This window comes from Ambystoma mexicanum, chromosome 3q (assembly GCF_040938575.1).
Source record: "Ambystoma mexicanum isolate Mex_15411 chromosome 3q, UKY_AmexF1_1, whole genome shotgun sequence".
Taxonomy (NCBI): Eukaryota; Metazoa; Chordata; class Amphibia; order Caudata; family Ambystomatidae; genus Ambystoma; species Ambystoma mexicanum.
The window spans coordinates 936,307,860-936,332,542 of NC_090926.1; the positions used below are offsets into that span (position 1 = coordinate 936,307,860).

A 24,683-nucleotide genomic window follows, 5' to 3' on the forward strand; every position below is an offset into this window, starting at 1 on the left:
GCTAACATTTACAATTCCATAAAGGAGTGGACATGCTAACATTCACAATTCCATAAAGGAGTGGACATGCTAACATTCACAATTCCATCTAAGAGTGGACATGCTAACATTCACAATTCCATCTAAGAGTGGACATGCTAACATTCACAATTCCATCTAAGAGTGGACATGCTAACATTCATAATTCCATCTAAGAGTGGACATGCTAACATTCACAATTCCATCAAGGAGTGGACATGCTAACATTCATAATTCCATCTAAGAGTGGACATGCTAACATTCACAATTCCATCAAGGAGTGGACATGCTAACATTCACAATTCCATCTAAGAGTGGACATGCTAACATTCACAATTCCATCTAAGAACATGCTAACATTTACAATTCCATAAAGGAGTGGACATGCTAACATTCACAATTCCATAAAGGAGTGGACATGCTAACATTCACAATTCCATCTAAGAGTGGACATGCTAACATTCACAATTCCATCTAAGAGTGGACATGCTAACATTCACAATTCCATCTAAGAGTGGACATGCTAACATTCACAATTCCATCTAAGAGTGGACATGCTAACATTCATAATTCCATCTAAGAGTGGACATGCTAACACTCACAATTCCATCAAGGAGTGGACATGCTAACACTCACAATTCCATCAAGGAGTGGACATGCTAACATTCACAATTCCATCTAAGAGTGGACATGCTAACATTCACAATTCCATCTAAGAGTGGAACATGCTAACATTCATAATTCCATCTAAGAGTGGACATGCTAACACTCACAATTCCATCAAGGAGTGGACATGCTAACATTCACAATTCCATCTAAGAGTGGACATGCTAACATTCGCAATTCCATCTAAGAGTGGACATGCTAACACTCACAATTCCATCAAGGAGTGGACATGCTAACATTCACAATTCCATCAAGGAGTGGACATGCTAACATTCACAATTCCATCTAAGAGTGGAACATGCTAACATTCATAATTCCATCTAAGAGTGGACATGCTAACACTCACAATTCCATCAAGGAGTGGACATGCTAACATTCACAATTCCATCTAAGAGTAGACATGCTAACATTCACAATTCCATCTAAGAACATGCTAACATTCACAATTCCATCAAGGAGTGGACATGCTAACATTCACAATTCCATCAAGGAGTGGACATGCTAACATTCACAATTCCATCAAGGAGTGGACATGCTAACATTCACAATTCCATCAAGGAGTGGACATGCTAACATTCACAATTCCATCAAGGAGTGGACATGCTAACACTCACAATTCCATCAAGGAGTGGACATGCTAACATTCACAATTCCATCTAAGAGTGGACATGCTAACATTCACAATTCCATCTAAGAGTGGACATGCTAGCATTACGGCACTCTATGTTATTGGTAGGTAAGATAGAGTGGCGGGGGTTTTCTGGAGTAGAGTGATTGCTCTACTCCCCACCCATGCCACACTCACGGTTTTTGTTGGTGTTTGTTGGCTTCCTTGGCGTCCCCTGCGGACACCTGCTGACACATCCTGGAGCCGCCTCTGTAGGAGCCGCCCTTTGCCTTGGGGCCCTTCGCCTCTGTAGGAGCCGCCCTTTGCCTTGGGGCCCTTCGCCTCTGTAGGAGCCGCCCTTTGCCTTGGGGCCCTTCGCCTCTGTAGGAGCCGCCCTTTGCCTTGGGGCCCTTCGCCTCTGTAGGAGCCGCCCTTTGCCTTGGGGCCCTTCGCCTCTGTAGGAGCCGCCCTTTGCCTTCGGGCTCTTCGCCAGAGGGGCTGCCTGGCAGAGGGCTGCCCTGGGAAAGGCGGGGATAAAGGGGAGGTGGACGAATCAGGGCAAGGGGAGGACAAAGGGGGCGGGACTGAGGGAGGAAAGCTGCCGTGCAGAAGGGAGGCAGCAAGGGCCTCCTGGCCCCAAAATGGTGGCATGGGGGGGGAAGGGGCACAGAAATTCCTTTGTGGGGGGCATCTGGGGTCGGCTTGCCCTGCGCAGCACTCACCTGCTTCCCGATGGTAAAGGAAGCAGGGAGGCTGCCGCGGGTCGCTAGACCCGAGCCCACGGGCCCAGTTAGCCAATGGGGAACGGGGGGCGGGATGGGAGGCGGGAGCAGGGATCCAGGAAGGAGCGGGGAGCGGGGACGCAAAGAGGGTACAGGGGCCTGGGGGCACAGAAATTCCTTTGTGGGGGGCATCTGGGGTCGGCTTGCCCTGCGCAGCACTCACCTGCTTCCCGATGGTAAAGGAAGCAGGGAGGCTGCTGCGGGTCGCTAGACCCGAGCCCACGGGCCCAGTTAGCCAATGGGGAACGGGGGGCGGGATGGGAGGCGGGAGCAGGGATCCAGGAAGGAGCGGGGACGCAAAGAGGGTACAGGGGCCTGGGGGCACAGAAATTCCTTTGTGGGGGGCATCTGGGGTCGGCTTGCCCTGCGCAGCACTCACCTGCTTCCCGATGGTAATATCCCCAATTACTATTTCTTACAGGTAGTATCCTGTATTCCCTGGGTGATAGCCCCTCCCACATATGATGCCAGATGTTTTTCATCCTTTTTAAGAAAACGTTCTATTCCAGTTTGAAAAATACATCCTAAACACAAGGTCAGCAGAATTCACTTCTCTTCACATCTTTTAATCATACACTTATCTACAGGTTTGGTTCAAATAAATAGTCCTTAGTTTTCTGGACCGATTGGAGTGTTGAATTCACTAATTTAATCTAAAATGTACATCATTTGGTTGATAACAATGTTGGTGTCAATATTGAAGCACTACATAGATGTTACCCATATCATGCATTTATCATGCTTGGTTTGAAGATGTATATTGTTTTGATCGCCACAAACTGTTGTTGTACAGTAGATTTGTTTAAGTTTTATTATATTATTCATTAATACTTTCTTCCGTAATTTGTTTTTGCTTTTGTAGAAACTTTGAAAATTGTGAATTTTGCCCCTGATGAAGAGTGAATACTCGAAACGCGTTGGGCCATCAAATGATGAATTAAATTGAAGCTTTTGTGTTAATCATGAAAGTTTTGGTTTATTAATACTTATGAAAGAATTCCATTTCAATTATTTTTGATGAACAGTATATAAATACATTTGAAGAGCATTAACTACATATGGTGTTTTGTATATCAGACACCATATGGTTAAAAATGATTGGTCTGTTTTGACAGATCTTAGACAGTGTGCAGGGGACGGGAGTTCCCCACTTTGGGAACATCCACTTCTTGTTTTATGTAGTGGGGCACCATCCGATTTTGCCTCAAACACCACTGGAGGCAGATTATTCAATAATTGGATCTAAGACACATGATCCACATTTCCAGTAGTCATAGTTTTGCCACAGTCTGCAGTCCATATCAAGGTGCCCATGACATTTCTTTTGTTTTTATTTTTAATGCTTTACTGTCTGACTGAGGTTGCATTTAACTATCCCTTTGTCCCCCATGAGACTCTTTCCTCTGTCAACATGAAATATTCCCACACCGATGACCAGATTGACAGTGATGCCATTGGTGGGATTGAATCCTCATCCACCTTCGCCATCGTAAGAAAAGCTTGTGCCAAACTTGCTACATCCTCTTGTCCAGACTATAGTGTAGTGGCCCTGTCTCCTCTCTCGTGCCTTGAAACACTTGTGTATAGGTGAGTTATAAATGCCATATCATACCCTACTCAGCCATCTGCTGGGGGACCATTTCTGGCCAGTCTGGCTGCCTGCCTGGTGCTCTTTGGTCTCCTGCACCCCGCACCCCCATGACGATCCTTTGGTATCATCACCTCTCTATCAAATCCAAAGCCAATGTACTGCATGTTCTCTCAGAGCATCTCGCCAGCTCCTTCGAACGACAGTTCGGGCAAAACGTCGCTCTGATCGGACATGTCCCTTTAAAAAAAGACTAACCTCTTGAGGCTCATCACAGCAAATGTGTGTGCATGAGCCTTGAATCTCTGATCCCATGGATTTCTTATATATATACCATTACATTATATTTTGTGTTAAGAAAGTTGGTTTGTAACCCCATCGTGAATGTATTCATAGGGGAAATGCCTACTGAGAAAAATATTTTTTTCAAATCAGAAAGCAATGGTTTGAGCTAAATTGACAACCCACATGTTTAATTGAGTTCTACGCTCACTATACAGTATTTATTACCAACATGCTGAGATATTTATGTATGGTTTGAAGCAAACACTTGCTACATCAATCCTAACCTTGGAAAGCTACACTGGCTAATCCTACAAGTCCACTTTGCCTTTAAAAAATCCCTCCAGCATATACAAGTTTATCACAAATACAACTCCATCCTGCCATGCTAAAAGACACACTGGGCCTCATTACAAATCTGCCGGTCCAGAAATAAGGGTGCTGGTAGCAACTTAGAGGCACCCTTTCCGGACTGGCAGACTACAACTCTGCTCTTCGGGGCCTCTGCCCTGCCGTGCGCAATGGCCCTGGAAAGCAGGGTTGTGACAGAAGCACTGGATCCCTTAGCAATGGTGCTGGTGTTTCCGAGTCCCCATTCCTGTGGAGTCCTGTGGCACTCCACAGAAGTGGGGATTACCACATCCACTGCTTGCCTTCCCACTCCGCCGGTACTTGTAATATCCCAGTGGCACCGGGAAGCCAGGTGGGGGATTCGGTGTTACGAGGACGGCAGCTACCTGCCGTCCTCGTAAAGAGGCCCAATTGTCTCTGGAGGATCTTGCAGCATTAGAATCCAAAACATCACCACACTAGAATCTAAGAGATCCAAGATGTTTTTTTTACCAGAAAACATGCCCTCTCCTGCTGCACACTCATGAACCCATGAAGTGCTAAGGCCAAGCATGTTCGTCCTAAATTCCCTAAAGGACAAATTGTAGGTTCTGCCCACTTCCACAGTTACTGAAGACCCTGCTCATCAAGGGATACGCAGTCGCTCCTTGACCCCAATAATTTCTCGCCGCTCCTACCCCATCAACCTGCTCTCTCTGTACCTTTTGACATCACTCCATTGCTTCCCAGCTAAGTTTATGCCTCATAAATCCATTATATAATTTAAAAAAGCAGCCCTTTTGTTTCCAAACTTTCTTTGTATAATGCCTGGCGTTTAACCATGTGAATCCCCGATCCCGACTTGCACGATGAATCCGTATTCCCAATCCCTCGCTTTCTGCATTCACTACCAAAAAGCCCCAGGGTGGTCTCCACTAAGCTTAATTATATTCGCTGGCTTTATTTTGTCTGCTGTCAGTGACGGGTCTCTTAATGTGAAACAAAACACTGTCATGTTCCATTGCTCGCATTTCAGGAATGAGAAGGTTTTGCGGCCTGGCAGAGTATAATAAATGTTGATCATTCCGTGTATGCCGATTTAAGCACATTCAGAAGAGCAGCGGGATTCTGCTGAAAGACATCGTCCAGATGTGGTGGGAGTCTCCTTAATCAAACAAGAAAAAGGTCATGTAAAGGAGTGGGAGGCATTGATAAAAAAAAAAAAAAAAAAAAATCATCAGCCTCCCTGCGCCAAATCTATTTCTATCCGATCTGTCAAGTGCAGAATAGAAGTCTGCTGAGTGGACGGCTGTGTTTAATGAGCAGACTGCCGACCAGTTTCTCTAATGCTTTGCAGATAGTACTATGTTTCTAGTAAATTGGCCTTCTAGTCCAGGCAACGAACAGGAGCTGCTGTTCGTGCAGGATATAGCTCTGTACACTTCTAGCATGGTATACCTATATACCTAACCCACTCAAATCATGAAGATCTGGCTTTGTCTCCACTGTATAAAATAGCAAAGCAGGATAAGCGCCTGCTTTTGAGATCGGCATTTAGTCTGCAGTCACAGGTTTGTATCCAGCTGGACCGGCTCAGCCATTTGTCTTTTCATGGATGACAAATTGAGTAGCATTAATTTCCACCTACTAGAGAGAGCAAGTAATATGGTCTGAATTGCCATGCATTAAAACAGTGAACGCAGTGTGAGAAACCAGAAGGTATCTCACCCACTAGTCCCCGAACATCTGTCATCCAGGTGGTCAAGACATGGCCATCCCTTTTGGATACAGTTGCTGGGGGTGGATCAGTGCTGGACGATCACCTGGGTGGGGGGCCTTTGGGGAGCGGGAGTGGGACACCAAATGGTGAGATGCAGTATCCCCGTCCCTGTAACACCTTTACCTCATCCGACCCGGTAGGACATTTAGGAACTCTACCCCCATCCCAATTACAACACAAAGGGACTCATTACGAGGTGGGCGGTAAGGGATTACCGGCACCCGTAAGGGCACCGGTGCCGGTAATCCCTTACCGCCCTACTACGAGTTCCCTTTGCGGGTCCTTCCTTAACACCTGTTTTTTTCAGGTGTTAAGGACGGGACCAACAAAGGGACTCTAGAGCTAATAACGCTACCGCAATTTGCGGTACTGCAATTTGCGCTACCGTTATTAGAGCCTTCCCCATTCCCATTGAGCCCTATGGGGGCTCAAATGGGAATGGGGAATGGCCCTGGTGAATGGGGAATTACCGGGCCCGCCAACCTTGGAATGGACCGGTAATTGCTCCATTCACCAGGGTGGACTCGGAACAAGTTAGGAGGCAGCCAAGGTCGCTAATAGCGCCATGGCTACCTCCAACCTCGTAATGAGGCCCAAACACTTTCTCACTGACAGCCCACTCTAAGGGAAAACAGACTAAAACCTGAGTCGTGTACCTGACATGTCGCAATACAATGGTCAGGCAATTATCAAAAATCACTCACCCTTGACTTCCATCATACTTCCCCACAAGAATAAAAGGCAGAGCATGAGAGCACACTCTGAGCAAGGCAAAGCACACAAGGAAAAAGCAGTTCCAAGATGGCAGTTTAACAGGAGGAGAAAGATGGCAAAACAGCAGAGGGTTGCAAGGAGGGAAGTTCCCTTGACCTTTTTGAAAAGGAACCGCTGCTTTGATGAAACCCCGGGAGAAAGCGTAAGACTAGGAAACCAAGCTATTTAATCCTGCATTGTGTGACGGAGGTACCCGGGGCCCTCCCGCGTCCGTAATCCAGGCAAGGAGAATCTTCAGCCACTGTGGTACTGTCCTTGACTCCAGGAACAAAGCCCCTTCATTGAAAGCAACAGAGCCAGTGAGTTGGGGAGACTGATATGAGACCGGTATGTGTTGAAGCCAAGGTTGCAAGCAGTAACATTGTATGGTGAGCACTGGAATGAACAGGGTTAAAACGCGTGTGATAAGAGATGCAAATTAAGTTAAACTGCTGATGAGTGATTGAACTTTAAAGCAAGTTGCAATACCTTTGGCAGAGTGGTCCAGCACTGTGTGGGTGATATGATATGATATGGCATTTGTAACACGCCTATACACAAGTGTTTCAAGGCGCGACAGTGTTTCAATCGAAGTCCTCTGTAAGGTACCCAGCTGAAAAGTGATAAAAGTAGATCAAGTTGATCTGAGCCCGAAAGAGGGAGATCAATTGAATAAGTGTGAATCAAAGTGGTTCTGCGACGAGTCAAGGCAAATCCCATGCACAATGAAAAGACTTCGATTTCGATAAAGTAAAGAAAGTTTGGAAAAGTACATGGATTTGGCCTGAGCCCGACCGAGGGAGATCAATTGAAAACTTTGTGTTAAAGTTTGGAAAAGTATATGGATTTGGTCTGAGCCCGAGAGAGGGAGATCAATTGAAAGCTTTGTGTTAAAGTGGGTCTGAGCCTGGCAGAGGGGGGACCGGGGTGCATCAAACATCACCCAAGAAGTTGTACAGGAGAACTTTTAGGAGAAAGGAACTTTTTAATGTTATTTTGTCACATAAGGACCTCTGAAATAAGAGACTTTGAATGGCCAAGAGACTTTAACATAGAAGGTCCTGATACTGAGATTTGAACTGCATCCTCTTACTAGAGAAGCCAGAGACTGTGCTAAGCTTGAGTGTGCCCCTTGTCCTGTGCTGAAAACGTGGGGAAGGGAGGCCAACGGCTTGAATTTCCTGACATATAAATTCTTGAACACTTTTCTTTCGCATAACATAGTTTCCCACACTATTTGTATTTAGAAGTAAGGATTGGAAATAGGTTTATTAGTATAGGCCCTTTTATGTTGACAACACACCACTAGGACTGCATTATTATTATTTGATGGTCGTAGCTTGCTCCCATCTTTAGATTTAGGTTTAGATAGTCCTTTGTCAAACCCAATTGATGTTCAATAAACACCCTTAAACTGTGATCACTTGTGTCTGTCTTACTGTTTGATGGCATGCCTTCCTTATAGAAGGCTCCCTGGTGGGTCACTCATGAGGTGCCAGTTTTTATCATTACACAGGGTCTCACACATACTTTTACATGGACGTTGAAGCCGTAGGCGTACCTTCAATGGTAGCCTCAATTATGCAGCTGCTTTAGACTTTGGTGAGTCTTTTTGTGAGGCCGAGAAAGTAACATTGCTGTTATCCAGTAGCCTTCATGAGGGATTTTTAATTCCTGTTCATGACTATCCCAGTGAACTGCAGTGGCCTGTGCGATGCTCTTACAGAAGGAATGTGTTCTGATGAAATGCTACTTTAAACCACAGGGTCCTATCTTATGGTTCTATTATGTTTAAGGCTTGGAGACTATCTTGAGAAGGATATTTGCCCTAACCACATTGATGTTCCCCAAATAATCTCATACTCATGCATATTTCTACCAGATTGGAGAACTCTTACTAAACGCAGGGGCCCTCCAGGACATTTCTCGGTGAGAAAGAAGCCAAGTTTAATGCTCCTTAATCTTCTGTAACCACACTGACCACTTCCATCTCACCTCGTCCATTTCCTAAAATCACACTAAGGCTATTAAACACCTCCACTAAACCCGGTTGAAATGATATGGCAACAGTGGGACCCCTGTGCCCACTCTTGAAACCCTGGACTTCCCACATTTTAGCTAATGCATCTGTTCAAATATATTTTAAATATAAGGTGAGTCACACCCATGCCTTCTAGCTATGGGTATTGATTATCTCTAATTCTTTAAGGTCATTCAATTCAACATTTCTGAACAGTTGTCGGTTGATACAGATCAATCTTTCCCTGCTGGAAAAACCTATCATACTAACCGATGTTATATGCATATATATCTGCGTTATAGAAATAACTCCAGTTTCCATTGATAATTAATGAAATCCATTTTATTTTAGTTTGCATGACATATGGGACAAACAGACAACACAGAGAAAGAGAGACGCAAGGACTCCAAGGTGGCTTGCCATATTCGGACTGTAAGGTGCGATATGTTATTTCTGATATCACTTTGTATCTCCCCCCAATCAAACATGGTGGTATGCATTTAATTGGTTCTAACTGTGATCGTTATCTTTTAATTTGTGTCATACTAATGCAAAACAGATAAAGGCGGATTAAGACAGGATTGAAGGTGCCTCTCCGATTTGAACTGAAAGTTCAAAACACAAATTAAAAACAAGCATTGGCAAAGCCAACCGTTTTGGCTTGTGTATAAGGTCTAGGCATTTGCCAGGAACTGCCATTAGATGCCCAGGTACTCGCACCATGTTGGACCTGCTGCCATCAATAGCCAGTTAATACCACTATGGAAGTGCCTGGCAAGTGCCTTTTCCATGCCTACACAAAAGCCCAAACTGTTAGCATTGCCAATGCCTCTTTTTGTTCATGGTAGAGGGGCTCCCAGAGCTATTTTCTAAAAATGTTTAGGAACTTGGGGTTTCACCCAAGTTACCATGGGTAATCCAGACGTGGGCCCCTTGCTCACTCTATTTAGAGAGGATCAGCTTCACTTCACTGATGAGGCCCAAATAGGCAGAAACCTGTGTGTAGAATTGCTGTTGGTACTCTTGTTCAGAGGAGAATTGCCTAGCATTTTGGTGCTGGACTTACCAAGTGGGTGGGACCAGACTGATGTGCAAATAGTTATTTCTACTCTGTGAAAGGTACAGTTAGCTAAAATGTGGTTGTAGACTGCCCCGAGTGGGCACCTTCCCAGAGAACAGGTTATTTGGCCATATTTGTTTTTGGTAGAGGGGCTCCGAAAACTTAATTTGTAGTTTTATCTACAATTATCCACAATCAGATTGTGACTGTGCTGCATCATCCAGATTTACTGTGTTCCTTAATTATAAGGACAATATGTGTAATATATAAGTGTGTTTTTTTAGGTATGCCACCACTCTCCTCACTCTCTTTAATTGGTCAGCTATCAAAAAGCAAGTGCTGATGACATGAAGATTACATTCTCCCATTGTTGTACTACAAAATCTTTTCAGCACTCCAAGTGTGACCTGTTTTAAAGTTTGGATTGTGCTTGTATCACACCCAATGACACCAATACTGCTCTGAAATCCTTTGAGTGGAGAAAAAACAAAATGAGGAGGATGGGGGCAGAGTTCTTCATGAAGTATAATGAGTAGCTCATGGCTATAAGGTATGACATCCTTTCGTCGACACCCGTTTTTGCGATGGGTGTTTTACCGCAGAATTATTTTGCCAACATTTTTTTTTTTTATATTTTTTGGATGGTGGGAAAGGGCATATAAAGGGTTGGGGGTCGGGAATAAACAAACATAGTTAAATTACAGGGGTGTTGGAGTGGAACCCCCCAAAAATATATTTTTTTAAATTTTGAAATATTTTTCGTCAAAAAATCCATGAAAAAAACACCCGTCATAAAAACTGGTTTTAATGAAATGACATAGAACCAGCTATAATTATCATGATTACTGGAATAAATGACATTTCAGAATTGAAACCTCAGGTTTCTAGCACAAGAGAAGAGGTAGGTTGTTCCATTGGGTGAGACCTCGAATGTGTAGTATCACACCCCCACAGTACTTGGAGTGATGGACACAATACTTGTAGTGACGCATCACTTTAGGGTGCCGACCCAAGTCAACTCAACAGCTATTAGGGGAGATAAAATAGTAGCAAGTGTTTTGGCCAATGAACAGCCTTGTGCAACAGGCATAGGACTTTACAGTAAAATTGTTCTTTAATTGTGAACCAGTTGAAAGCTTTCGGTGGAGATCAGATTATTGTGTTTCAAGAATGAGGTGAGCTGAATTGGTTTGTGAACTTTGCAGCATGAGCATAGACTTAGCTGCATTCCCAGTGTAGGTATTATTACAGTAGTCTGGATGAGACATTACCACCAAAAAGAGCAATGCCGTCCGTTGAGACAGCATCAGCAATGCTAGAACTTTCCCAGGAGGTGCATTTGTCGAAACATGTCTTGCTTACATTGATTACTTGAGGGACGCTCAAGTAAGGGTTCTACTGTTGGTGTGGTTGGTCCCATGTTGATGCGAAGTTGAATTGCAGTAACCCGGAATTTGTTTAGGGTTGAGGGATAGGCAAAACATGCTCTGAATCGTCCATTAACTATCACTGAAAGGCAGTCTGACACATATTGCCAGATAGCCCCTTTTGCAGGTTGAGTTGGTGCTGCGTACATGTGATCTACGATGATAGAAAAGGGTCTGTTATGTGGCCAACCGCTATGGGACACTATATGTTAGGTTTCTGCGAGAAAGAGGATGAAGCACCTTTTACACAGTGTAAGTGAAACATGAGAAAATATGTCAACCATTATTGGCTAATGCATTCGACAACCATTTTCTTTTTGAGGAAGTGCAGCAGGATTGTGTGGTAATTTGTGTAGAAGGCTGCAGCTCAGGTGGATCAGGGCCTATGCTTACATCAATCATGTATTACCTATGATGGCTTTCAGATGGAAAGCAAATTGAAAAAATGTATTGCAAAATAGGATTTAGATTGTGTAGTATCGTTGGCTCCGGTTAATACCTTGATAAGCTTCTCTGTCTCTCATGTTTATTATTCTATTTGTATCATTTTTCTCTGGCAATGCCTCTACGGCAAATAATGTGTTCCTTTCTTTTGATTTTGTAAGCTTTATTTGCCAAATTGCCAATAATCCAGCAGAAACATTCACAAAATTGTGGCGAGGATGTACGAGAGATAAAATGCAGAGTAAGCTAACCTGGGAACACCACACACCACCCTCCTGCCACCGATTTGACCATAACAAATCAACTCTCAATAGCATATATAACAGTGACATTGATTGACCTTATGTCCTATGTTATTACAAGAGGGACTCATGGAAGAAATCAAAATGTAAAACATAGGAAAGCGAGAACATAAAGATGGAAAGCGTGAATTGAGAGTAGAGGGATGGCGTGAGGTGAACAGGGAACGGAGCGTGGGTCCTCTTGCTTGATGCTAAGGGAATTGTCTCAGATTCACCTCTCTCTAATTGATGTCTGTTATGCTGCCAGAGTGCAATTTGATCAAAGTCCCTTGTACATCTCTTGGCTGATTGAGAATGTTTCCTTTAATATCTTGTGATGGCTCTTATATGGTGCAATACCCTTACTTACATGTAGCGTTGCCAGCCTGAAGGGAATTCTTTCTTTTGCAAATAGGTAATCACCCGTTACCTGTCTTCTATTCATTTTACTGCAGAAAATACGTGGCCACCTAGTGCATCTGTCCTCATGACCAAATTGACTCGTTGAGCAATTTGTCTAGTAGCCAGGATTGTACATATTTCCTCTTCTCCGTTCTTATCTGCAACACCACTCCTGCATATGGAACTTTTACTGGTACTATGTTTTGTCACTTTGCCTCCTCGCTTGGCAAAATTTACCCTTGTTTCTTCCATTTTCATCCTACCAGACTTCCTTGTTTCTCTCTACTTCTTCAAATGCATGCCTAAATTCATCTGTTCAGGTCTTTCTTCAAATGCATGTCTGTATACATCTGCTCAGACCTTTCCCTGTCCCTACAAATTCTTCGTCAATTTGCCTGTGTCACTTCTTAGTAAACTGTGATATGGACGTGAAGTGTCAACAATGAGTCCTTTAATTTTTACCCATATCTCTTGAGTGCTTTCATGATTACTCCCCTCATTTGGAGCACTCATAATTGTGGAAATGTCGCCATCATCAATGCTGGATCTGTGCCCAGAACGAGTAGGTTATTGGCAGCAGGAACATCAATAGACTGCGCTAGGATGTCAGCTTTCGAAAGGCATGTGTTTTGACTTGTGAAAGCGAAGCAAAGATAATACAATATCAAAGACGTCCCAATATTAGTCGGCATGCTGGTGCAGTGCATGGCATATTGTAGTAGAACTGGCGTCATGCATCAATATTTCGTAAGTGTTACCAAGAAAATACACACAATTCATCATAACACCCAAAACATCCACAATCTACAATAGATAAATGCACAATTAAAACCAGACAATATTAATCTATGTTCTGAAAATCTCAAGTAATAGCAGCGTTTTCAAACTCCATACACTTCCATTTAAGTAAACTTGAAGCTTCAATTATTCTGCATTCCGCTTGACGAATGGAGAGCGGACCGGGGTGACTCGTGGTCTGGCAATCCCTTGCCTGTGTAGCCAGGCTCTCCAGTTATACTGACTGGCGGTGTGACAAACTAATAGAATGCTAGGACTTCTGCAGAGATTGTATGTATATATCTAATGCATTAGTATTGGCAGCAACCAATGGAATCCGATTTCTGACTAACCCGGCCAGATAAAGAGGAATGATTGTCTCTGTGCATTGTAAGGGGAAAAAAACTGAGCCCATCAAAATCATAATTCTCCCTTCCAATTTAAAGTAACGCATATGCAACAAGTGAGGTTGCATTTGATCAAAATCGACTTCAATATCTAGTTGGACTTTAAACAACGCAAAGTTGTTGAACATTCTTGTACGCAACAGTTTGTCAGACGTTATACGATCAACCAATGTGTAATGCATTGCTTTCACTATGGACTGCTCCCTGTTTATGATATATTCTGGCTGGGACACATGGTGGGAATGACAAGCCCGACTGATACATAATTTGACATGGTTGAACCAGAACAGTCGTCTCTCACTGGCCATTTGTACCACCTCTTTCAGTAGGTAAAATAGTCACAGGTTCGAATCCCAGCAAGGCCGCCTCCTCCTTTCCCACCGGGCTAAGGCTGCCAACAGCACATCACTGCTTTCTTGCACTTCTCCACCTCATTCCCACTAACTTACCCCCCTCTCCCTTTTTCAGTGCCGCCAGAGCACCGGGGGACCACTCCGGTGGTGATATTGCGCAGTACAAATATCTTTTAACATCCTTGCGAGGTTAGGAAATGAATACCAACTTCAGGTAGGAGATAATTTCATGGACATGTTGCATGTAAAGCACTTTAGTGAAAGTGTTATATAAATAAAACACATTATTATTTATCATCTTCTGATGTAGGTGCAAACCAAAACAAAGACATTTTTAGGGCAATCTGTGTATCTATAACCTACCCACCCAATTCAGATTGAATTTATAATAAGGAGGTTGAGGTAGGAGCTGAAAACAATGGGCCTCATTACGAATGTGGCGGTAAGGTAACAACGGCGCCGGTAGTGCCTATGAGGAAGAATGTGGATCGTGAGCCCGCTCACACCGGCACCCGCAAATTGGAAATTACCGTAGTGGGTCATTTGCGGGTGCCGGTAGTGAGTTTGGCGGTAGCCCTGCCCTTGATACGGCCAAACTCGTAATGAGGCCCAATGACTTGAAAAATGAATTCTCAGTGTTAAACAAAGAGTTTGCATTACAATAGTCCCATACCCTCCCACCATTTTTTGCAAACGTAATGGTTTTAGAAACATGCATTCTTAAGGCTGCCAGATTAGTAGTTGCATTAATCTGCTGTGAAACCTCGATGATGCTGTTGAGTGTTGCGAGAAATATGCATTCTGCTTGCTCTAGGTGCTGAGCTCATGTTTGTGCAAGGCTAAACGAACACCAAGGATAAGAGTCGACTCTCTCCAAAGATGTACCCCCTGTCTGAAAGATCTTACATTTCAGTCTTCATTGCCTTAGTTTTATCAATATGGATGAACAGGTTATGCGTGTTATAAAATGAATCGAAGACAATCAGAAGTTGCTTCATATGTATTCTAGTCCAGACTATTAAGTGCCAAGGAAGAGTCTGCACGTCCTTTTTGCAGAGACGCGCATAATAGCCTGGTACTTAAGGGGTTAGCATGCACTGTCTGTGTAAAGGACATTTCATGGTTTCTTACCTATCCTGACTTCAACAGCTTGTGCAGCGACCAATTCCTTGACAACACCATCAGTAAATACCATAAAAAGGACAGGGGACAGAATGCAGCCTTAACAAACTCCTACGTGCATTGAACAAACTTTCTTCTCCCCGTCTGTCCCAGATCTCACAGTGGCTACTTTTCAGATATTCCCTTCTTTTTTCTTTATGTCATCTGAGCTTTGTACTATTAATGATAACAAATGTTTGCTGAGATCATTACCAGATAAATCTAGAAGGCCTTTTTTCAATACCAAGTATTTCTCACACAGTAATACTAACCTGAAACATTGGTCAGTGGTTCCCTGTCCTTTTGTAAATCCAGCTTTGGCATTTGGCAAGATTGTGTTGCTGGCTAGAAATATCAAGTCAAGTAAGCATCAATTTCAGAAAAACCCTACCCATAGAATCCAATAGTGAACGGATACATGGCTTGCTTCTGTCATCTATTTTGTTATTCAGGATGACCGGTGCAAAGTCCTAAGAGCTAGCGACCAAGACCCACACGAGATTTGCAGCTACATTATGAACACAAATGGCCTAAAGATAGCTAAATTGCTCATCTATAAATTTGCCGGGATCCCATTTGGCCTGAGGTCTTTGTGTGCATTGAGAGATTCTGTTGCCTCTTCAACCTCGTCTATAAAGAAGTTAATGTCTACTGGGCTAACATGGGATTTTTCCTCACTAGAACTTTTTAGGGGATCACTGTAAATAGACTTGTCTGCAGCATATGATTGTGAAATGTGATTACATGAATAATTCTATTGATTTTCGTTTTGGGAGTTGGTACAGATATTATACCAATTGAACCATAAGCCAATACTGCCCAGACACTACTAGAATCCTGCGTGATTGGCATTCACATGACTTGCCCCGAGTTAATTCTTTATTCTTTTTCTTAATGAGCAGCTTGTACTTGTGGCCCTGATTGTAGAATGCGAACTAGATCCTGTTTGAGTTGAGAAGATCATCCTCAAACCATGTGTCCCTGTTTTCAGGCTTCCCTCTATGGTGACTAATGTTCTGGAAAATCTCTGATCTGATAATGTAAACACAAGTTTCATAGTGATCCAAGATGGAATCAAGGGAAGTACAGGTATGTAAGATAAAGTCTTCCACCTTTAGTATAGAGACACAGGAAAACCTCCTAGTCCATTAGTGTTTACCATGTTATCAGTTTATTGTTATTAGAATGTAAAAAACAAACTAAAAACCTAGTACTAGTGCTGGAATTGGGCTGGAATTTCCTAGATTTGGGATCCAGCAAAAATATCTCCCCAGACCTTGTATACAGAAAACCCCCAAAGCCTCTGTACCAGTGGACACTGTTTTACACAGTGCCAAAAAAGGTTCTTGTTCCCTAGGCGTTAGGTTCAAGGGTGAGAAACCAACCCATATGACTGTGTGAACATCCGATTACAGAACCTGTGAAATTGCTTCTTGGGATTGCACTGCAGAGGCAATATTAAAATGAAGCTTCTTAGATGTAAAAGATGTGCACCATTTATACTTTTTCCAGCAAACATTACAGGAAGTTCTCCTCTACTGGTTGATCTTGCAGGTGTCCATTGCTAATATTCAGAAAGGCAAACATGTTTATGGAAAATGAGTGAGAGTAATAGCCGGCTTCCCCTCATTATTTGTGGGATCTGTGAAGGCATCATGAAGTACATACAGACAACTGAATTTTAAAGTTTAACTTAGACATTTTTATTAATAGAAAATGGAAATTAATTAGAAAAAGGCCTATCATGCCCTATGCTGAGGTGGGATTTCTCTACCTAAATAAAAGGATAGTCTGTGGCTGGATGTCCAAAGTAAAAGTCTGTGTCCAAAACCTATACTTGCACTCACATCTATATGTATACAATGGGTGGGGATGTCAGCATCAAAATGATAATTGTTCAAATAAAAGTTCAGAGCTTCTTACAGCTCTTGGTTTGGAAAGTTTGTCCCTTCCCCAAATCTCAAGGCAGTTTACAATGCCAAGGGGTTCACTTCCCCAAGCTTTCAAGTCTTCCAACATTTCTACAACACAGTTCTTGGTAATACTTTCCAGATCTTCTGGTTTGGTTATCTTTCATCAAGTTCATAAAGTACAGTTCCTAATTTCAGTTCACACCAAATTTCCTTTATATTCAATCACAAGCTTCTTAACTGATATTTTAAGTGGCTCTTTCATACGTTGGTGTTCCCGGCCTCAGCGCAGTTGTCAGCACACATGGTCCACCCATTACAGGTCACGCAACTGAAACACCTGTCTTGCCTCTTCTTCCTTATCGGCATGTCGACATGTTGCCACTGTTTCAACTGTTTCAACTCTATGAAAGTATTTGACCATGTCGGTATATATTGTAGCAGCAAGTGTCTTGAAAATGATGTTAATGTTAATGTTAATGTTAATGTTAATGTTAATGTTAATGTTAAAGGGTATTTGTACCGTGCACTATCACCACCGGAGTGGTCCCCTGGCGCTCTGGCGGCTCTGAAAGAGGGAGGGGGGAGTTAGTGGGAATGAACTGGAAAAGTGCAAGATAGCAGTGATGTGCTGTTGGCAGCCTCAACCCCGTTGCTACATTGGCTGGGCTTGGGGTGTTATACGGTCGATAGTCCTTGTGTGCCGTTGTGCAAGTCTATGTGCAGTTTGTTTTGTTGTGCAGTGTAGTGAAGTTTTTGCGGTTTGCTGCATTTTAGGCTTGTGGTTGTGTTCTGTTAGAGTTTGAGAGGTGTATGCAGAGGGATGAAATTGAGTGTGGCGCTTGCTAATTTTCAGTATTCTGTCTAGATGTGAGGTAGGCTAGTGATCACAATTGCATTCTAGTATTGCACTTTTCATCCTTCAGTTTCATTTAAGTGTTCGAACATTCACATTTTTGTCTAGATGCGACGCAATCAAAGGCTAAGAATTCCATCTAAGTGTGGCAGATGCTAACATTCACATTTCTATCTAGATGTGACACAAGCTAAGGCTAAGAATTCCATCTAAGTGAGTCACGTTCTAAGATTCACATCTCTATCTAGATGTGACACAAGCTAAGGCTAGGAATTCTATCTAAGTGTGGCACATGCTAACATTCACATTTCTATCTAGATGTGACGCAATCCATGGCTAAGAATTCCATCTAAGTGTGGCAGATGCTAACATTCACATTTCTATCTAGATGTGACACAAGCTAAGGCTAAGAATTCCATCTAAGTGTGTCACGTTCTAAGATTCACATTTCTATCTAAATGTGACACAAGCTAAGGCTAGGAATTCTATCTAAGTGTGGCATGTGCTAACATTCACATTTCTATCTAGATGTGATGCAAGCTAGGCTAAGATTTCCATCTATGTGTGGTACATGCCAACATTCATAATCCTATCTAGATGCGACGCGAGCTAAGGTTAAGAATTCCATCTAAGTGTGGCACATGCTAACATTCACACTTCTATCTAGATGTGACTCAATCTAAGGCTAAGAATTACATCTAGGAGTGGCACGTGCTAACATTCACATTTCTATCTAGATGTGATGCAAGCTAGGCTAAGATTTCCATCTATGTGTGGTACATGCCAACATTCATAATCCTATCTAGATGCGACGCGAGCTAAGGTTAAGAATTCCATCTAAGTGTGGCACATGCTAACATTCACACTTCTATCTAGATGTGACTCAATCTAAGGCTAAGAATTCCATCTAGGAGTGGCACGTGCTAACATTCATAATCATGTCTAGATGTGACACAAGCTAAGGCTAAGAGTTCCATCTAAGTGTGGCACATGCTAACAATCACATTTCTATCTAGATGTGATGCAAGCTAAGGCTAAGAGTTCCACCTAAATGTGGCACATGCTAACATTCATATTTCTGTCTAGATGCGACGCAGGCTAAAGTTAAGAATTCCAGTGTGGCACATGCTAATATTCACATTTCTATCTAGATGTGACGCAAGCTTAGGCTAAGAGTTCCATCTAAGTGTGGCACATGCTAACATTATTACACCTGTCTAAAGGTGACACAGGACAATCTTGACCACTCTTTATAGGTGTAGCACTAGTTACCATTGGCTAGTATGTTAGTGCATGATGCAATGCAATATTTACAGTCAAGCCAAGAGTGGATTGGATTGGGCTGGTGGTCACTAAGTGTGCATGTTGTAAGACTATGGCAGTCTACGTTATGGAGAGGTAAGGTAGAGTGGTGAGGGCTTTCTGGAGTAGAGTAATTGCTCTACACCCCACCCATGCCACACTTACAGTTTTGATGGTGTCTGTTGGCTGCTGTCTTCCTTTGCTTCCCCTGCTGACACCTGCAGACACACCTTCAAGCCGCCAATGCAGGAGCCGGCCTTTGCCTCGAGGCCCTTAGCCGAGGGGGCTGCCGGGCAGTGGGCTGCCCTGGGGTGCCCTTGATGAGGGTGCAATGGGCCAATCATGGCCAGTGGGAGGCAGGGATAAGGGAAGCCCGGAACTGGTAAGCCTGTGAACAGACCACACTGCCACCATGCACCACATGCTTTTTAAGGCACTGGAGCTGTTTTGGGGGGTTGGCTGGGATCATGGGGGCAGATATGCAATTCAACTTGCCTGGGGTTTTCCAGTGAATGGCACTGATGCCTCGCTGTTCACAGGTCTCTAGGCCTGTGTGGTGGAAGGGATGGCTGGGACAATCAGATCAGTGGGAGGTGGGGATAAGGGAAGCCCGGAACTGGGAAGCCCGGGGACAGACCGCAGTGCTGCCATGCACTGCATGCTTTTTAAGGCACTGGCGCTGTTTTGCGGGGTTGGCTGGGGCCATGGTGGTAGATATGCAACTCACCTTGCATGGGGTTTTCCAGCGAATGGCGCTGATGCTTCGCTGTTCGCAGGTCTCTAGGCCTGTGTGGTGGAAGGGATGACTGAGCCAATCAGGGCCAGTGGGAGGCGGGGATAAGGAAAGCCCAAAACTGGGGAGCCCAGGGACAGACTGCACTGCCACCATGCACCGTGGGCTTTTTAAGGAACTGGCGCTTTTTGGGGGGTTGGCTGGGGCCATGGGGGCAGATATGCAATTCAACTTGCCTGGCGTTTTCCAGTGAATGGCGCTGATGCCTCGCTGTTCACAGGTCTCTAGGCCTGTGTGGTGGAAGGGATGGCTGTGCCAATCAGGGCCAGAAGGAGGCAGGGATAAGGGAAGCCCGGAACTGGGAAGCCAGGGGACAGACCACACTGCCGCCATGCACCATGTGCTTTTTAAGGCACTGGCACTATTTTGGGGGGTTGGCTGGGCCCATGGGGCCTTGCCTGGGATTTTCCAGCAAAATGCTCATGTGTTAACCTAGAGAACCAATTGTAAATTAGGATTGTTACCCCGTTTGGTTGCAGATTGTGCTTTAAAAGCACCATATTAACCCATAACTTTAATTGATTTATTGAGGGCCACCCCACAAACCCCCCGAAACTCCCAATGCTATTTTCAGCTTCATTGCTATGTTTAGACGCTCACATTAATTCTGGGGGAAATATTAATATCCTGCCAGTAAAAATGTTCACCAGACTCCAGTGACCTTCAATAATTTAAAGTGCCAGAGTCAACCTCCACCCCCAACACCCAAAGCTGCCTCTGCAAATTGGCTCTAGCCCAGGGGATGCCATGGTTGTCTTCTGCACTTATGCGTGATTGATGGAAAGCTGGAGCGCTGATATGCTCGCAGGTAGACCTGAGTACAGTATCTATTGACTCTGTTTCTTTGTTGTTGTTTTTTTCTTGTTGAAGAGGTCAGCAGTCTAGTCAGTTGATAAAGATGTACAGATTTTCCAGAGTGGCTTGAAAAGGGTTAGATTGTGACTGTTTACCCTGCACCCTACTTGTACTCCCTGGGCATGGCCCTTATATAAAGTGCTGTGTCACCTTTTGGCTAGGTTTACGCTTTATAAATATCAGTATTCGGTCAAATAACTTTTTTTAAAATTCTAAATTAAAAACAAACTGATTTAGAAAGACCGCTCTGTGACCAAACAGAGCAACCTTTCTAAACCAAACTGTCTGCCCCTGCGATGAGTGCGCGCAGGAACTAACAGGCATGCCAGAACCCGGAAGCAGCCATAAGGGAGAACTGGTAAGTTCATATGTGCGTGTGTATTTGTGTGTGTGTTTTAGGTGAACGTGTTTGTATGTTTTTTTGTGTGTAAGGCAGTGGATTGGGTGGGTGGTGAAACCCCACGATTTTGAGAAAATGGGGCAAGAAAGGGTGGGGTGGGGGCAAAAATATTTCCTTTTTTCAATTTTTGTAGACTGCCTAAAATCGCCCGAAAAACATTGGTCTTTTGGTTAGGCGACTAACAAAAATCTTAAAAATGACATAGAAACTAAATATCATACATTCATGCATTTTTCTGATTATGTATGACTTTCTAGGGCTTGGTTAAAAGCCAGGTTATTCGTGTGTTCCGGAGGACAAGGTGGTCCTGCAGCAAACAGATTCTTTTGGGAATAAAGTTCCAAACTTTAGGGGTCATGTCTGAACAATTAGCTGCTTTGGTATTTTCTGTTGTAGTGAGGCTATATCCAGAGTAACACGTTGAGGGATCTTAATTGACCTAGTGGCGCAGATAGGCTGTTATCAGCAGTCAGGGCCCGCCCCCTTTTCTCCAGGGCTCAACCTGTGTGTGAAATTACATACAGGGAAGGGGATGAGTTTAGAGAGGGGCTGTGAGGAATTTGACCAACCACATGGTGGGTGTTTGCTCTAAATGATGGTACATCAACCTCAAAAAAATCTGTGGGGATTATCCACATACATTTTCCTATGCTCACTGCATGACATACACATAGACCAGTGTACTCTGGGTGGACACAGCCTACAGGCGCAGACCCACTGTCATATTTAGTTGGGATATGGCAGCCAAGAGTACACCATGTCATCTCAGAAGGGGGAGGGTAAACCTTCCTCCTGCCAAGGCCAGCCTAATTAACTAACAAAGGCTATAAGTATGCCGGTAAATTACTGACATCATTGTTACCAGAACGGCATACTCTGAGTACTGCAAGCAGGTACCTTTCAGCGAGCCAGGTCTGACCTGGTGAGCGGAATGGCACCCGCTCGCAGACCTTGACGTATGCACCGGCACTGTTGCACAGTCCAATGGGACTCGAATGGGGATGGGGCGTAATTTTTACCGGCGCCCGGCAACGGGAATTATAGGGACAGGCAGGGCTGTAATGCTCTGGTAAGTCCCCATTGCCGGGCGGCAGAAAAAATGACTATGGCAGCAGCCGTGCCATTTTTACCAGCACGGCTACCGCCGGGGTCATAATGAGGACCAGTTTGATCAAATTAGAATGCACAGGATCTTGGTTGACCCATCCAGTATAAAATAACAATCTCATGTTTCAAGAATGAATACCCAGCCCACGTCACAAATCGGATCTCACAGGTTACATAATTAAATGGTAATCACTTTTCTAAAGCTATGAATGATGAAATGCTCAGTATTCTTTTATGGGTTTGTTACCTAAGCCCCTCTTTTCAATGCTGCCAATGATTCTCCCATATTCCATAGACATGCCTTGAACATCTCTTATGTTCACTCATAATCTCATGCATGTTCCATTCAAGTAGTACTGATTCTCAATTTAAATCCTGATGATGTTCCCTCCAAGATCTACGGTTATGGGTAAAAGGAAGGTAAGTCTCGGTTCTGCCACACAGGTGAACAAAAGACAGCAACCAACTTCAGGAGATACATTAAAATAGTTCTAGTTCTGGTTATCAGACCCAGAAGCCCCAGGACGCAAGGAAGCAAATCAGGATTTTGTTCAATGAAAGTCAATGGTGAACCAAAGGGCAGTGGGACATGCAGAACTCCACCATTATGATAGGACCCTGGGGATCCCAATGGGAAATCCAATGAATAATCCACCAGCCATGTATCTGGAGGAAGGAACACATGATGCCACATTTAGAGAACTTGGCTTCAAAACAATCTGGTAAATTCAAAGATTCTTCTAGAGGTCAAGGTACAGGATTGTATTACCCAGAGACTTGCACTCGGAGCTACAATGACCCAGACAACCAAAAAGAAGAAGAGAAGAAGAATCTGCCGTAGCATGAGAGCAACCCAATAGCCAGGAGCAGAAGCAATAATGGATTTAGACAGCTCAAAGGGCAAAACAGAGGATCTAGCCAGAAGAAAAAAATCCAATGAAGGGGGATACGAGTTTGAAATGGTTTAGACACGTGAAAGAAACTCTTCAGTGTCTGGATGCTCTTAAATTGTGTGAAGACCCACATTGCTTGACCTCTCCAGCACTTAAGAACCTAAACATTACAGCTAAATATAGAGCCTGTGAAACTCTTATGTTAGATGCTGCCAAATTAAAATGGGGCCCAAACTATCTAGTGTTCAGAATTCAGCCAGGATTCAAAACATACTTGGATATGATCACTTCTCCATTTGAAAAATCTCTGTATGTGCAATTTAGACTGAGCATATTCCCAGTAGCCTCCTTTACTTATTCATGGAGGGATTCACAGACGAAGCAGCGCCTGATATGTGGGGGAGCCAACGAAACCATGTTACATTTTCTGTTGATCTGCGATAAGACTTCACAACTGAGACACATTTATCTTAGACCAATTTTGATGGACTTAGGGATCCCTTATTCAACCTGGTCTGTGAGGTTTCTGAATCAGTGTTTCTCCCACGCCATGTTATCTTTGCATCTGCCCGTTGTATCCATCAGGCGTGGTTGCAAAGATCCAAAGCCTTGAAGCAAATATGCCATGAGCTTGATGACTGATGAATGTTTAGCAAGGTTGCAAGCTGTGCTCTCCTTGTTTTTATATTTTTACCAATTGTAACTTTTTAAGATGGTTTTATGCTTGGAGTATATATTGATTGTTTTGAACTGATTGTATTTTATGAGTGTATTGTTCTTCAATTTTATGCAATTTCAATTTTTTTATTTTAATTGAAATAAATATGTTTTCTCTATTGTATTATTGTCTTGAAGGTTTAATGTGAATAAAAGGTTGAAAATGGAATGGATGTAAGTTAACCAGCATAATCTCATTAGTTATAAACATTCAATCATGGTCTGACCAATCAGACATCCAACCACACAAAAGTCAGAAAAACAAATGTTTTGGTGTTCAGGCAATGAGGCAGGCCCTAAAAAACATCTAACACTTAGATCCACTCAGATACTTTGTATTGGCTTGTCTGGAGAAAGGGACCAGCCTAAACCAGTCCAAACAATTACAGAGGGGCCAGGGGATGAGCCCATGTGTGAAGAATGGCAATTGTAACCTGCTTTGTCATTCTAAAGTCAAAGTTATGGCTCACAACCAAATGGGCAACAGTAGGACTTAGAAAAAAAAAAGTACTTCAAGGAATATCATTAAAGTACATTGGACTACTAATTGGCAGGTGGTATAAGCCTCCCTGTCTTAGAAGCCATACGTCCTACCATTGGACAATATCAGAAAATGGTTTATGGTGGTGGGGGGGGTTCAGGAGAAGTCCCCCTGACCACAAAAACAAAGCCATATTGTTATGAAAACCATTGAGAAAAGGCAAAAAGTTGC

At 43.5% G+C, this 24,683-nt stretch overlaps 1 protein-coding gene across 10 annotated transcripts in view; it reads left to right on the top strand.

The window, feature by feature from the left end:
• The window catches only part of KCNJ16 (potassium inwardly rectifying channel subfamily J member 16), an 803,454-nt gene that overhangs the window by 113,758 nt on the left and 665,013 nt on the right, over positions 1-24,683 (top strand). For all 10 annotated transcript variants that reach the window (XR_011305161.1, XR_011305160.1, XR_011305159.1 and 7 more), the window contains one exon: positions 9,178-9,263. The gene's annotated coding sequence lies outside the window, so the exon portion shown is untranslated. The remainder of the gene's footprint in view (positions 1-9,177; positions 9,264-24,683) is intronic.